Here is a 14,292-nt window from a genome sequence, read left to right on the forward strand (position 1 = left end):
CACCTTCTAAGGTGGCACTCCCCTCACTCACTTTTGCCATGCTGGAAGAAATAGCATGCATATGGTGACTCTCAACCTCTCCTTTTGCCTGGGAGCAACCCAGCCTCTCACTCAAAAGATCACTCCCTTCCCTCAAACCTAAAAGTGATTGGACAGTAACCATTTCCTCTACAGTTGGAATTGTTTCTGTTATGTATGTAGAGACCATCAACGGATAGGGAGTATCCGTTGAAGTGGAAACTGATGGTATCAACGGATAACTGCTGTTAAGCTTATCCGTTGAAGAACAACCACTTGTCAACGGATGAGAGATATCCGTTGAAGAAGGAAAAGATGTAGATATAGAAAGTGACATAATTGTTGAATCTGTGTGAATTGATTTTAAGTGTGGTGACACAGATTCTTCAACTACATCTGAAAGAATTGGCTGATGATCCAACAAATCATCTAAAAGATGATGATCATCAGGTTTTGAGTGGGGCTCCTCCCTGAGTTTTAATGAGGGAGAATCAGGAATTGATGTGAATATCATATCCACATCCAGAGAGGGTGATGGAAAGTTTGATGATTGATGTGTTTCTATTATGAGAGAATGGGGCTGTGACTCCACATTTGCTGGAATCACATCAAGCTGAATTTGAGAAGGCTCAGATACATGTGGATGTATCTGTGCTGTGTGTGCCCCTTGTGTGGAAACTAGGGTCTTGGCCTTCTTCTTCCTTGAAAAGGCTTTAATTGGTGAATGTGTGGCTTCAGTGTCCCTCCCTCTTTTGTTCTGTGTCCCTAGTTGGGGACTATTTTCAATAGTTACATCCTTTTGGGAGGATGCAACTAGGGATGTGTTAGACTCCTTTTGAACCACCACAGTCTTTTGAGAGACTATGGCTTGGCTGGCTTGGGTACCACTCACCTCTCCCACCTTATCCTGGGGGTTTTCTTGATGTTCACCCCTCCCCTCACCACTCACACCCTGTTCACTCCCTTTAGGGTTTTTGGTAGTTGTTACAACTGTTGTCTTTTGAGAAACAACAGAGGTAGTTTTCTTTGACTTGAGTTTTGAAACTTTAGTTTTGGTGGCTTTGGTAGGAACCTGTTTGGACAAAAACACAGATTCCATGGCCACACTAGAAGGCAAAGAAACAATGGGGTTGGAAATAGTAGGAGTTATAGAAGTGTTTACCTCACTTACCTGTGGTGCATTCATGATTGGCAAATATACCAATGGCACCTGGCTGTTGAGGTTCATTCTCACAAGGTCTGCAAGGACCCTTTTCTCTTGTGCCCAGCATTTGAGTTTATTATTCTCATTTGATATGACCAATCCTTCAGCAACATGGTTAGCCAATAAGATAAAGAATCTAGCATAGTAGATGTTATGTGGTCTATTAGCTTTGTTACCTAATCTGGAACCTAATTCTAGCATGACACAGTTGCTAAAATTAAAGTACCTATCAGAAACTAGCATATAGAGCATATTAACAAGAGATGAAGTTATGGCATCAAAATTGCTAATCTTCCCAGAGAAAACCTTGATAAAGGCATCTCCAAGAAAACTCCATTCTTTCCTAAGGCCTTTCCTTCTAATACTACCTAAACTAGCAGAATCAAAAGCATAGCCTATGGAATCTAACATAGCAGATACATCTTTATCAGTGTGTGGTGTCATGGCATTATTCTCAGGCAACTTAAAGCAAGACTGTATATCATCACAGTTAATGCAATAATCCTTACCTTTGAGAGAGAAGGCAATAGTCATATCTGTGGAGTTGAACTCTGCAGTTGTCCAAATCTCCTCAATCACCTCACAGTAGATGGTTGGGGCTTCCAGCATTGCATAGCTCAGTTTGTAGTTTTTGATGAAGTCCATCATCTTGTGATAATCAGAATGGGCTTCATTCTTTTCAACCAAGGCTACGAAATTATTCTTTTCATAAACAAATCATGTTTGAGACATAATTTTGACTACTAGTGCCATTGTTGTGAGTAGAGGTTGCAGAGAAAAACTTGAGAATTTTGGGAGAGAAGGAGAATAAGAATTGCAAGAAAGCGTAAAGTAAAAATTTAGAATTCAATGGGCTTTTATACTTTCTTGAATTAAAACGTAAATAAAATGATTAAATGATACTTTTAAGTAAATTACAACCGTTTGAGAATAAAGAAAACTGTAGAAATTCTGAAAACTGCCTTTAATACAAATATATACAACAGTGTATATCTGTATCAACGGTTAAGTAAAAGAATCAACGGCTGTGACTCACTTAAAGTAACTGATGTGACACTTCAACGGATAAGGTAAATGATTATCCGTTGATGGTCAACATAATTTTATCCGTTGAGGGATAAAATTACCAGAAATGTATTTGTCTTTCAACGGATAATGATCATCCATTGATAGAACAATTTTGGCTTTCAACGGATAGGGAATATCTGTTGATAGAATAAGTTTTACTAAAAGCCAACTTTGTTCTTGCAGCAAATTCATTTCAGGCTTCAAAGCAGATTATATAGAGAACATAAATTATAAATAATTAAGCATACCTAGCTCACTTACTAATCTTGTGAATGTTGATTCATCAAGTGGCTTGGTAAATATGTCTACAATCTGCTTTTCACTTGGAACAAAATGAAGTTCCACTGTACCTTTCATCACATGTTCCCTAATGAAGTGGTACTTGATATCAATGTGCTTGGTTCTTGAGTGCTGCACTGGATTTTCAGTAATGGCAATGGCACTTGTGTTGTCACAGAATATTGGAATTTTGTCAACAGTCAAACCATAGTCAAATAGTTGATTCCTCATCCATAGTATCTGTGCACAACAACTACCAGCAGCAATGTACTCAGCTTCAGCTGTTGATGTAGAAACAGAATTTTGCTTCTTGCTGAACCATGACACATGCTTGTTCCCTAGAAATTGACAGGTGCCAGTTGTGCTTTTCCTGTCTATTTTACAGCCTGCATAATCTGCATCTGAGTAGCCAATTAGATCAAAACCAGACTCTCTAGGGTACCAAATTCCTAAATTTGGAGTCCCTTTGAGATATCTGAAGATTCTTTTAATAGCCACTAAGTGAGATTCTTTAGGGTCAGCTTGAAATCTAGCACAGAGACATGTAGAAAACATTATATCAGGTCTACTAGCAGTTAAATATAAAAGTGAGCCAACCATGCCTCTATAACTTGAAATGTCCACAGACTTTTCAGCCTTGTTTAATTCAAGCTTGGTGGCAGTGGCCATGGGAGTTTTTGCAGATGAACAGTTCATTAAGTCAAACTTCTTTAAAAGATCATAAATATATTTAGTTTGACTAATGAAAATTCCATCACTAACTTGTTTAACTTGTAAACCAAGAAAATAAGTTAGCTCTCCCATCATGCTCATTTCATATTTACTTTGCATTAACTTAGCAAACTTTTTACAAAGCTTATCATCTGTAGATCCAAATATAATATCATCTACATAAATTTGAACAAGTATTTTAGAGCCATTAACATTTCTAAAGAAGAGAGTTTTGTCAACAGTACCTCTTGTGAAGTGATTATCTAGAAGGAATTTTGACAAAGTCTCATACCAGGCTCTAGGTGCTTGCTTTAGTCCATAGAGTGCTTTCAACAGATAATACACATAGTCTGGAAAGTTTGGATCTTCAAATCCTGGAGGTTGGCTTACATAAACTTCTTCCTCCAATTCCCCATTTAGAAATGCACTCTTGACATCCATTTGATAGACTTTGAAATTGGCATGGGCTGCATAGGCTAGAAAGATTCTGATGGCCTCAAGTCTGGCAACTGGAGCAAATGTTTCATTAAAATATATTCCTTCTTGTTGAGAATAGCCTTTAGCAACCAATCTGACTTTATTCCTTATGACAATGCCATTTTCATCCATCTTGTTTCTGAATACCCATTTTGTGTCAATAGAACTCTTGTTCTTTGGCTTGGGTACCAGCTTCCATACTTTGTTCCTTTCAAATTGGTTTAGCTCCTCTTGCATTGCTAAAATCCAATCTGGATCCAATAGAGCTTCTTCCACTCTCTTAGGTTCCTCCTGTGATAGAAAGCTACTATACAGACATTCATCTTGAGTAGCCCTTCTAGTTTGCACTTTAGATGTAGCATCACCAATGATCAGTTCAAAAGGGTGATTCTTGGTCCATTTCCTTTGAGGTGGTAGATTAGCTCTAGATGAGGTTGCCTCAGTATTGTCATGATGTGAGATAGAATGTTGATTGGTTGAAACTCCCCCTGAGTTGCTGATCCTTTGAAAGGAATTGGGAGCTCTATCAACTGATGAAGTGAATTGATTATCCGTTGACAGACTGTGATCAACGGATGCTTCATTATGAACTTCAATGGATGCTGCATTGCTTCTTTCAACGGAAGCTGAATTATGACTTTCAACAGATGCAACATTTTGGTGCATTATCCAAAGGCAGATTCTGAATTCTTCTTGAGATGCCTTCTTCATCATTCTCATCTTCACTATCATCACAATATATCTCAATGTTGTCAAATTTGAGTCCTTCGTGATGTCCCTCATCTGTTAGTCCATCAATCTTTTTATCATCAAACACAACATGCACAGATTCCATGACAATGTTGGTTCTTAGATTGTAGACCCTATAAGATTTTCCAGCAGAATAGCCAACAAATATTCCTTCATCGGCCTTTGCATCAAACTTCCCTTTGTGATCAGATTGATTCCTTAAGATGTAACATTTGCAACCAAAGACATGCAGAAAGTTTAAAGTTGGTTTTCTTCTCTTGAATAATTGATAGGGAGTCATGCCTTTTGCCTGATTGATTAGAGAAATATTCTGAGTGTAACATGCACAGTTAACAGCCTCAGCCCAAAAGTAAGGTGGGAGTTTTGACTCTTCAAGCATTGTCCTTGCAGCTTCAATTAGTGATCTGTTCTTCCTTTCCACCACACCATTTTGTTATGGAGTCCTTGGAGCTGAGAACTCATGCATGATCCCATTTTCTTCACAGAACAACTTCATGGTTGAATTCTTGAACTCATTTCCATTGTCACTCCTAATATTCCTTACTTTGAAATCAGGATGATTGTTGACTTGCTTGATATGATTGATAATGATTTCACTAGCTTCATCCTTTGATCCAAGAAAATAGACCCATGAAAACTTAGAGAAATCATCAACAATCACTAGGCAATATCTTTTCCTTGAAATTGACAATACATTGACTGGTCCAAAAAGATCCATGTGTAGCAGTTGTAATGGTTCATCAATTGCAGATTCAAGCTTCTTACTGAATGATACTTTCTTTTGCTTTCCTTTCTGACAAGCATCACACAGTCCATCCCTTGTGAATTCCATTAGAGGCATTCCTCTAACTAAGTCCTTTCTGACTAGATCATTCATTGTCTTGAAATTCAAATGGGACAGCTTCTTGTGCCATAGCCAACTTTCAACTGCACTTGCTTTGCTGAAAAGACAAGTAATGGATTCTGCATCCGTAGAGTTGAAGTCAGCTAAGTACACATTCCCTTTTCTAACTCCAGTTAGAACCACTTTATTGTCCTTTTTACTTGTGACAATACAGGCTTCAGAATTGAAGGAAACAGTATTCCCTCTGTCACATAGTTGACTGATGCTCAATAAGTTGTGTTTGAGACCATCAACCAATGCAACTTCATCAATGATGACATTTTCTTTTGAAATCAAGCCATATCCCATAGTGAATCCTTTGCTGTCATCTCCAAGGGTTATGCTAGGGCCAGCTCTCTCCTTAAACTCTGTGAGCAGGGTGAAATCTCCTGTCATGTGTCTTGAACAACCACTGTCCAAGTACCATAGATTCCTTCTTTTTCCCTGCACACAACAAAATCAATCAAGTTGATTTTGGTACCCAAGTTTCCTTGGGTCCAGCCTTGTTAGTCTTTTTCCTAGACTTCATTCCTCCTGCATCTTTTGACTTAGGTAACTTTGGGTCAACCTTGATCTCAGATGTGGTTGGTTGAAGTGTAGGGTTAGTCACAGAATCATTTAGCACATTTGATTGAATTTGATAAGGCATAGATTGTGCAAACATGTTATTCCACATAGGCATATTGTATGACATTTGAGGCATACTAAATGCAGTAAAATAAGGATTATTAATATATGGCATGTTTGTAAAATGTGCATGGGGATTCTGATGAGACATAACAGGCATGACATGCAGATGTGACATAGACATGTTAGGCATGAAGGGATTTGAAGACATGGGAGCATTTTTAACAGATTTGCAATTATCAGATAGGTGATTAACACTTTTACAATGCACACAGCTTTTTCTAGGAGCATACCTATCAGGTGTGTAATTGTTATGTTTATTAATCCCTACCTTCCCATTTCTTTTAGATTTTCTTTTAGTTTCCTTCTTATCCTCAACCAACTTAAGCCTATTTTTCAGCTGATCTAAAGTCATGTGTCCTATATTCACCTTACTGACATCTTTGGATGTGCTAGCTCCTTCTTTGACAAAGTTCTTGAGAGTTGAATCATTCTTCTTATTGAGATTTTTATTTTTAAAATTACTTGCTTGTTTTAATTGATGAGTCTTCAACGGATGCTCATTTTCTTCCTTCAACGGATAATTTCATCATCCGTTGATTCCACATCCGTTGACAATCCATCAATTAATTCTAACTCCTTTTTATTTTTCTTTCAGGCATCCTCACAGAATGATTCAATTCCCTGAACCTTGGCAATCTGAACGCTAACATCCCTAGATGTTTTCCAGGCCTTGATTACCTCTTGCTCACTTTCTAACTATTTAGAAAGAATTTCTACTTTCTTAACAGCTTCTTCTAGTTCACTTTCAACAATCAAGCATTTAAGTTTAATCTTTTCAAGCTCAATTACCTGATTCTCTAACACAACATTCCTATCACTTAAAAACACATTATTCTCTTTGATCATAGTATTTTCTTTAGCTAGTGATTTAAGGGAAACACGCAAATGATATAATTCATTGGACATATCATTTATGGCTTCATTGCATTCATGTTTAGAAAGCTGAGAGAGATCAATAGTAATTACCTGGTTGCTTGATGAACTAGTTTTATTTTCATCAGAATTAGCCATCAGGGCTAGGTTGACATATTCCATATCATCATCTTCATTGACCCCATCTGCTGCCCAATCATCTTGAGTGAGAAAAACTCTTTCCTTTTGTTTGAGCAAATCAAAATACTTCTTTTTGTAATCAACTTGCTCAAATTTCTTTTTATCAGAGGTTGGCTTCCTACACTCACTTGCAAAGTGTCCACTAATGCCACAGTTGTAACATTTGAACTTTGATTTGTCCACCATGTTTTTGTTTGGCTTAGTGAATTTTGTATTTTTCCTGAACTTCATCTTTGCAAACCTCCTGGACAGAAAATCCAGATGTTCATCAATATCATCAGAGTCATCCTGACTCGAATTGTCTTCATCCTCAGCTACTTGCTCTTTATCCTTGCTTGATTCTGATTTGCTTGTGCCAATTTTGAGACTTGGCATTGTCTTTTCCTCATTCCTGGCTTCAACCTTCTCACTGTCAGCTACAAGTGCAACTGATCCTCCTTTTCTCTTTCTCTTTTTCAACAGCTCATCTTGCTCCATCTCAAGTTCATATGTCTTCAAAATTTCATATAATCTTTCAAGTGTGAAGTCCTTATAATCTTGAGAATTTCTTAGAGAAACAGTCATAGGCTCCCATTCCTTTGGTAGAGACCTTAGAAATTTTAAATTGGAGTCCTTGACTTGGTAAATTCTCCCATACAGCTTCAATCCATTCAACAGTTTTTGAAATCTGTTGAAGGTATCATTCAATGATTCTCCTTCTTCAAAGTAAAAATATTCATACTGTTGAATGAGAAGCTGCATTTTGTTTTCTCTAACTTGCTCAGTGCCTTCAGAGATAAGCTGCACAGTATCCCAAATTTCCTTAGCAGTTTGGCTGTTGATGACATTGTCAAACATATCTTGATCCAGGCCATTAAATAGAATGTTCTTGGCTTTCTTGTCCTTGTGGACCTCTTCAATATCTTCAACAGTCCATTCTGCCTTTGGCTTGGGAATAGACTGTCCAACAGCAACTGTTGCAGTAGCAGCTGTTGCCACCTTGTGTGGGATGTGAGGACCATTTTCAATGCAGTTGATGTAGCTTTCATCTTGAGAGAGAAGATGTAAATGCATCTTCACCTTCCAGTGATGATAGTTATCTCTTTCCAGGATTGGAATCTTTACACCAATATCCTTCTTACTCATGATGTTAGCAGAATAGATCTTTAAACTCTTTGTATGTTAAGAGCAAGCTCTGATACCAATTATTATTCCCAGTGGACTAATAATGAGATTTACAGAAGGGGGGTTGAATGTAAATCTCAAAACTTTTTCAAGTTTTGAGTAGATTCTAAGGCTAAGTGTTTTAGTGAACAAATGTGTGTGAATTGCTTGAAGCTAATACAGACAGATATATATTCAAACACAAATGTAAAGAACACAAAGAACTTAAAAACTTTTCTGGTGGATTTGTTGTTCCACCAGAGATGTGTTATTTCAGAAAATCTGTGATTCAAAGAATTAAATCACAGCTGCTTCCTAGTACAAACTAGATGATTTTCTCTCTGGATATTTCTAAACAGCTCAGGAAAATTCTTATCTAATTACTAGCTGCTACTTGGTTTATATATCACCAAGTTTACAAGTGAAGACAAAACTGTAAAATACAATTAAAAAGATTCTTCACATGTTTCTTCTTCATTTCTCTATCCAATGCAATCTAGGATAATCTGTGAATCTTTGAATACTTCCTTGTTTGCACCAGAATGGAAATGCTGCATTTTCTTGATTCCTCCAAGACGCTTCCACATTCCAGTTTGTCTCTGTCAACCCATGTGCCTTTCTCAGCTTATGAATTGTCACCATCAACTGCTAATGAACTAAGCATCCGTTGAAACTTTCATCCGTTGATGCCTTATCCGTTGAGGCTTTATCCGTTGAAGCTTTATCCGTTGATGCATTATCAGTTGAAGTCTTTATCCGTTGAAGCACTAATCCGTTGATGGATATTATCCGTTGAAGCATTAGAGACATCCGTTGAAGCTTTGTTTCTTATCCGTTGAAGGTCTTCAATATCAGTTGATATTTCTTCACTTATACACAATTACAAGGCATAAAATATTTACAATTAGCCCTCCTATTTGCATATCCACTAGTAGTCAACATGACTGATAATTTCCTACAACATCTAAGAATTACAACTTGAATCCAGAGAATGAAATGTGCTACAATACTAAACTTATTGCTAAGTAAAGCTACTCCTTCAACGGATAGCCAAGATGGTCTTATCCGTTGAGGCTACAAATACTAGATTTCTACTTAAGTGCTTTGTTTAACTTATCATCAAACTAATACACATATTCCTAACAATATGCCACCGATATTCTAATCGCATTGCAATCCACTGTTGCTGTAGGTAATCCCCTCACCTAGCCTTACTTTGACTTGACCAAGGTAACTTAGCCCAACTTGATTGGCATACCTTCGAATATTTCAGATGATAAAATCATGGAATTTCAAAGAGAAAGGAATTTTATATCATAACGGGACCAAAATCTGGATTTGTGAAAAAGTATTGTTGAAATAAAAGAATAACTGAGAGATCAATATGATCATATGAACTTGGTATTGCGTGCCCAAATTAAGACACTAATAAATGTTGTAATCCTTCTTGTAGTCACAACACACACAAGTCATGGTTTCCCATTCAATACCTATCACACAGACATGTATACCTTGTGTCCCCTATAATTAGGGTTGTTCATCTCGGTCATAATGAAAGAATATCAAAGGAATCAAAAATCAAATGAATAAAACTGAAAAAATTTCAAAGCTGATATTTCTGAAGGAAATGAAATCCAGAGAATAAAATTCTGGCACAAAATGAGCAAATGGTGTCACATTACCAAGAAACAATCCACCATATAAGAAAAGTGGAAGTTAAATTATCATAACTTGGCAGAACTATCAAAACCTGAAAATAGGTTTCATGACAGCCTCTGGCACAGTACGTGATTGGAAATGGGTGTTATGGATTATGTCATTTAACATATACCTCTTTTTGAGAGATGATAAAAGAATTTATAGAAAGAGAAGGTATTGCCAAGATCTTAATACTTATCTTCTATTTAAACTCTTCTGTTGACTCGCCATCCGATTCTAGACACTTCTTCACGTTCTAAGGATATCGATAATCTTCATCATCGTCGAATCGTAGTAGCCTCGGAAGATTCCACAATAAAAGTTTGCAGCTTCCCGGATTTCCATTTAGTTCAGAACAATCATCTCAAACAAATGCGCCTATCTTAACTTATTCATTGGTACTATAGCCAATAGTCCAACATGAACTTGATATGAGCTCAAACGTCCTTACATAACTATACACACTCCTACACAATCTCGTTTCTAGTTTAGTATAACCTCAGCTCTGATACCAACCTGTAACGCCCCCAAATCCGGGGTCAGAGGATTTGGTCGTCACTATGACACCTCATTCCAAATTAACCTGTTTAATCAAAATGCAAATGCTAGCGGGAGATATTTAGCATCTATGACCCCAAACTAATCCAAAATCTTTAAAGGTTACAGTTCTAGAAACAAGAATTCCAAATTCCAAATTGCACAAATAATTTTTCACTTTCTTTTACTTCCTCTTAAAACTCTTTTCAACAGATTCCAAAACTCAAAACTTAACCCGCTAGTATAACTTCGAAAAGAAGTATACTAGGTCCAAAAATACAATACACAACTATAATATAATATAATATAAACAATTTTACACAAACAACATCAAGAACAAAAATTCATAATTTAATTATCAAATAATTCGAATTAAAATAAATAAATAACAAAATCACCTTGATTTCTCCACTGAAATGGTTGATTGATTCAGAAAGTATTTTTCGAGAGTTTCGATTTGATATATGGCACACCCGAATCGGAGTTCGATAACGCCTTCGTTCGTGCGTTTGATTATGAAGAACGCAACGTTTTTAGGGTTTTCTCTGTAAATTATATATTATTACCGACTGATTATGATTAAACGAATAAAATGAAATAAAAAAGGACTATATATATTTATGGAATATTGGTTCGTGTTGGATCATATTGGATCGATAAATTAGTTGCTTAGCCGCTAAGCAACTATAAAAACGATACAATTTAAAACCAAATTTGGATAATTATCAAAACCGAGCTTCTTATAAAACACCATATGCGAAAATAATGTAAAAATATCCCGTCTCTCGAGAATACGAGTTTATTTATCTACCGAAATGATTATCGTATCGAAAATTGTACGCCGGGACGCGTACCGTATCCCGGTTTGAAAAAGTTAAAACACGGAAAATGTCCGGAATTACCAGATTAGGTTAGGAAGGAGTTTTCGGAAGAGTTTCGGATTGTAAAAACGTAAAAACGGTTGAGGTTGGACGATTCCCGGTTTTATAAAATAGTTTTGTAATTACTCAGAAAATAATTATTAAATCTGTAAATCATTATAAAAATCATATAACAATTCAAATTTTAGCAGAAAAATACCATAATTATCTATACTTTATTCTGGACATATTAAAAATTAAAATACTCAAGTAATATCACATATAAACATCCAAACATCAATTTCAATTATCATATAATTCACTAAAATTCGTATAAAATCACATAAACAATTTTAAATAATAATAATATATGCAAATATGGGATATTACAGCGTCCCTCCCAATTGTTATCATTTCTAAGAGAGTGTTCGACACACATTTTAAGATTAATAAAAAGTATATTTTTACTACATTTTTTTAAAATTTTATATTTCTAAATAAAAGTTTAAACATTTTATTTTTATCAGAAAATAAAAATTTTGAAAAAAAACTTATAATTATATTTATCTTAAAATATGTGTCACTTTATCAGAAATGATAACAATTGGACGGGTCTCAGAGAGTATTTGTGGGCATGAAGGTCTGCCCCTGGTTTTTAAGGCTCTCTTGGGAAATAAGTTGTCCAAGCAGGCCACTGATGCCTCAGTATGCCAAGGCTCTCTTCAGATTAGGATTAAGGTAGAGTATGGGCCGATTCGGTTAGATTTTTGAATAAAACCTTAACAGCATTAAATCTTCTGTCCTTACGTTATGCTAAATTCCTAATACAGTTCTCATCCGCCTCTGTTTGACTCTTTCCCGTGGTATTTCAACAGGTTTTGTTTTTGTTAGGTTAACGGTGACGTGTTATATATACTTGTAGGATATAGACATTTTAGAATTTGGAATGCATGATGAAAAATATTAGGTGTCCGTTTTTTGTTATAACTGACAATAATATAAATTAAATTATATATTTTCGACCTCAGCATTGTAAGTTTCCAATATTTTGAAAATGAAAATTTGTAATGTGTTTTACATGTACCGGTCAGTTTAACCGTTTCAGTGCTCCTCTGTTTTATTTTATTTGAGCTGTATAATCTACTCCCTCTGTTTTCTTTTATACGTAGTTTGATTTTTTTGCACACAATTTTAAGTTCTTTGATCGCATAGATAAAATAATATTTTTTAAAATTTTCTTTTCCTAAATTAAAATTTTAGTTATATATTTTTATTCATAAAAAGAAAAAATTAAAAATTATTATTCTAATTATGTAGTCAAAATACTTAAAAGTGTGTTCACAAAAATAAAACGTCATATAATAAAAAATAGAGGGAGTCAGGTTTACGAAAATGATTGCTCGTTCTTTATGGAAGGTCTGTTTTGTTGAAGTTAAATTTACGTATTTAAAGTTGTGAGAAATGATAAAGATGTTGTCATTCTTGAGCTAAAACAACAAAGCTATCCAAACGGCCGCCATATTGCAGAAACCACAGTTTTGTGATGATACTGTGGGGGCCTAAATATGACCACCGACATCAACCTCTTTCACTCCTGGGCTCTTGTATAAATCCACCATCCTTCTTCCCAACATACAATCAGTATCTACTCTCACTACTCTTGTCAAAATTTATACTCATGGCTTACAGCATATCGAAAAACCAGCAGGAGGCCTTTTCGGGAACTGAGAAGCACGGTCTGTCAGGAGGTAGAGATGATAATCTTGGCTCTACTGACTCTTCAGTAACAAGCCATCTTTATATTAAAGCTTCTTCCTCAGCTCAAACTCAGCCCTCATCAGGAACACTGGACAAAGAAGTTGTTCTCAGGCGTATTCGTCAGCACAAGTGCTTAAAGAAGGTGCAAAACACTTTCCAGGCTCTGCTTCCTCAAGCTTCTTCTCATCAGGGATGGCTGGAACAAGATGATGTGTTTTCGTCCCCCTGATCAATAACATTGAAGACTTCTTCCAAGGCATTGCTTGAGGAATCACAAATTTACGCGACTCCAGCAGTTGTGTTCTGATTCATGGAAAATCAATCAGAAGTATGTAATTTAAAAGGGTTATATGGACCTACAAGAAACTGGCTCACTCATGAGTTGTCTTCATTGATATTTGAATTTCTCTGAAATTAATATAAAAATTTGCTTTGCTAGATGCTGATCATCTGTAAGTGCTGAATTAACAAACAACCCTTTGATGAATTAAATTTACATTACATCTTTTCAAGCTAATGTGTTTTCACAGATCAGTGTAATACTTCATTTTACACAATCATTCGTAGCACACGTTACAAGTTGTAGCTCAAGGCAACTACAAATTGTAGTGGCAACAACCTTTTTACGCAATTCTGTAGCGTAGATTAATAAGTTATGTATTATAATCTCGCATACATCTCTATCCCCACCATCAATAAAAGAGAAAACTGAGCTCACAGTTTCGCAGACTGGTAAATTAGTAGCAGATGTGATTTCCTTCTTCTTCATCCTTTGAATTTGCAAGCATCAAACGTTATCTCTGATATTTTATCGAAGCAAACATTTAGAGAAACATCCAAAATATTATGTTAAAAACAGTATGGCTTCGCCCGGGCTCGAACCGGGGACCGTCTGTGTGTTAGACAGACGTGATAACCAACTACACCACGAAACCTCTGATAGACTAATTTGTTTTGGATTAAACTAAATTGCAATATTACGCACGGAATGAAACAAAAGTACAATTAATTTTTGTTACTCCTTAATCAGGACCAAGACTCGGAGACTTTTTTTTATAACTAATTTGGCTTATTTGCTTCATAATCCAGTATTTATTATAACAAATTTCGGAATTGAGCGAAAATCGAATCCGAAATCTGAGACGATAAAAGATAAATGTTTA

At 35.8% G+C, this 14,292-nt stretch overlaps 1 non-coding gene across 1 annotated transcript; it reads right to left on the minus strand.

Annotated features, from left to right (window-relative positions):
• Positions 1–13,990: 13,990 nt before the first annotated feature.
• Positions 13,991–14,064, minus strand: TRNAV-AAC (transfer RNA valine (anticodon AAC)). The gene has a single exon. It is a non-coding gene; the product is annotated as a tRNA-Val (tRNA).
• Between the last annotated feature and the right edge of the window lie 228 nt (positions 14,065–14,292).

Source organism: Apium graveolens, chromosome 4 (genome assembly GCF_009905375.1).
Source record: "Apium graveolens cultivar Ventura chromosome 4, ASM990537v1, whole genome shotgun sequence".
NCBI classification, from domain to species: Eukaryota; Viridiplantae; Streptophyta; class Magnoliopsida; order Apiales; family Apiaceae; genus Apium; species Apium graveolens.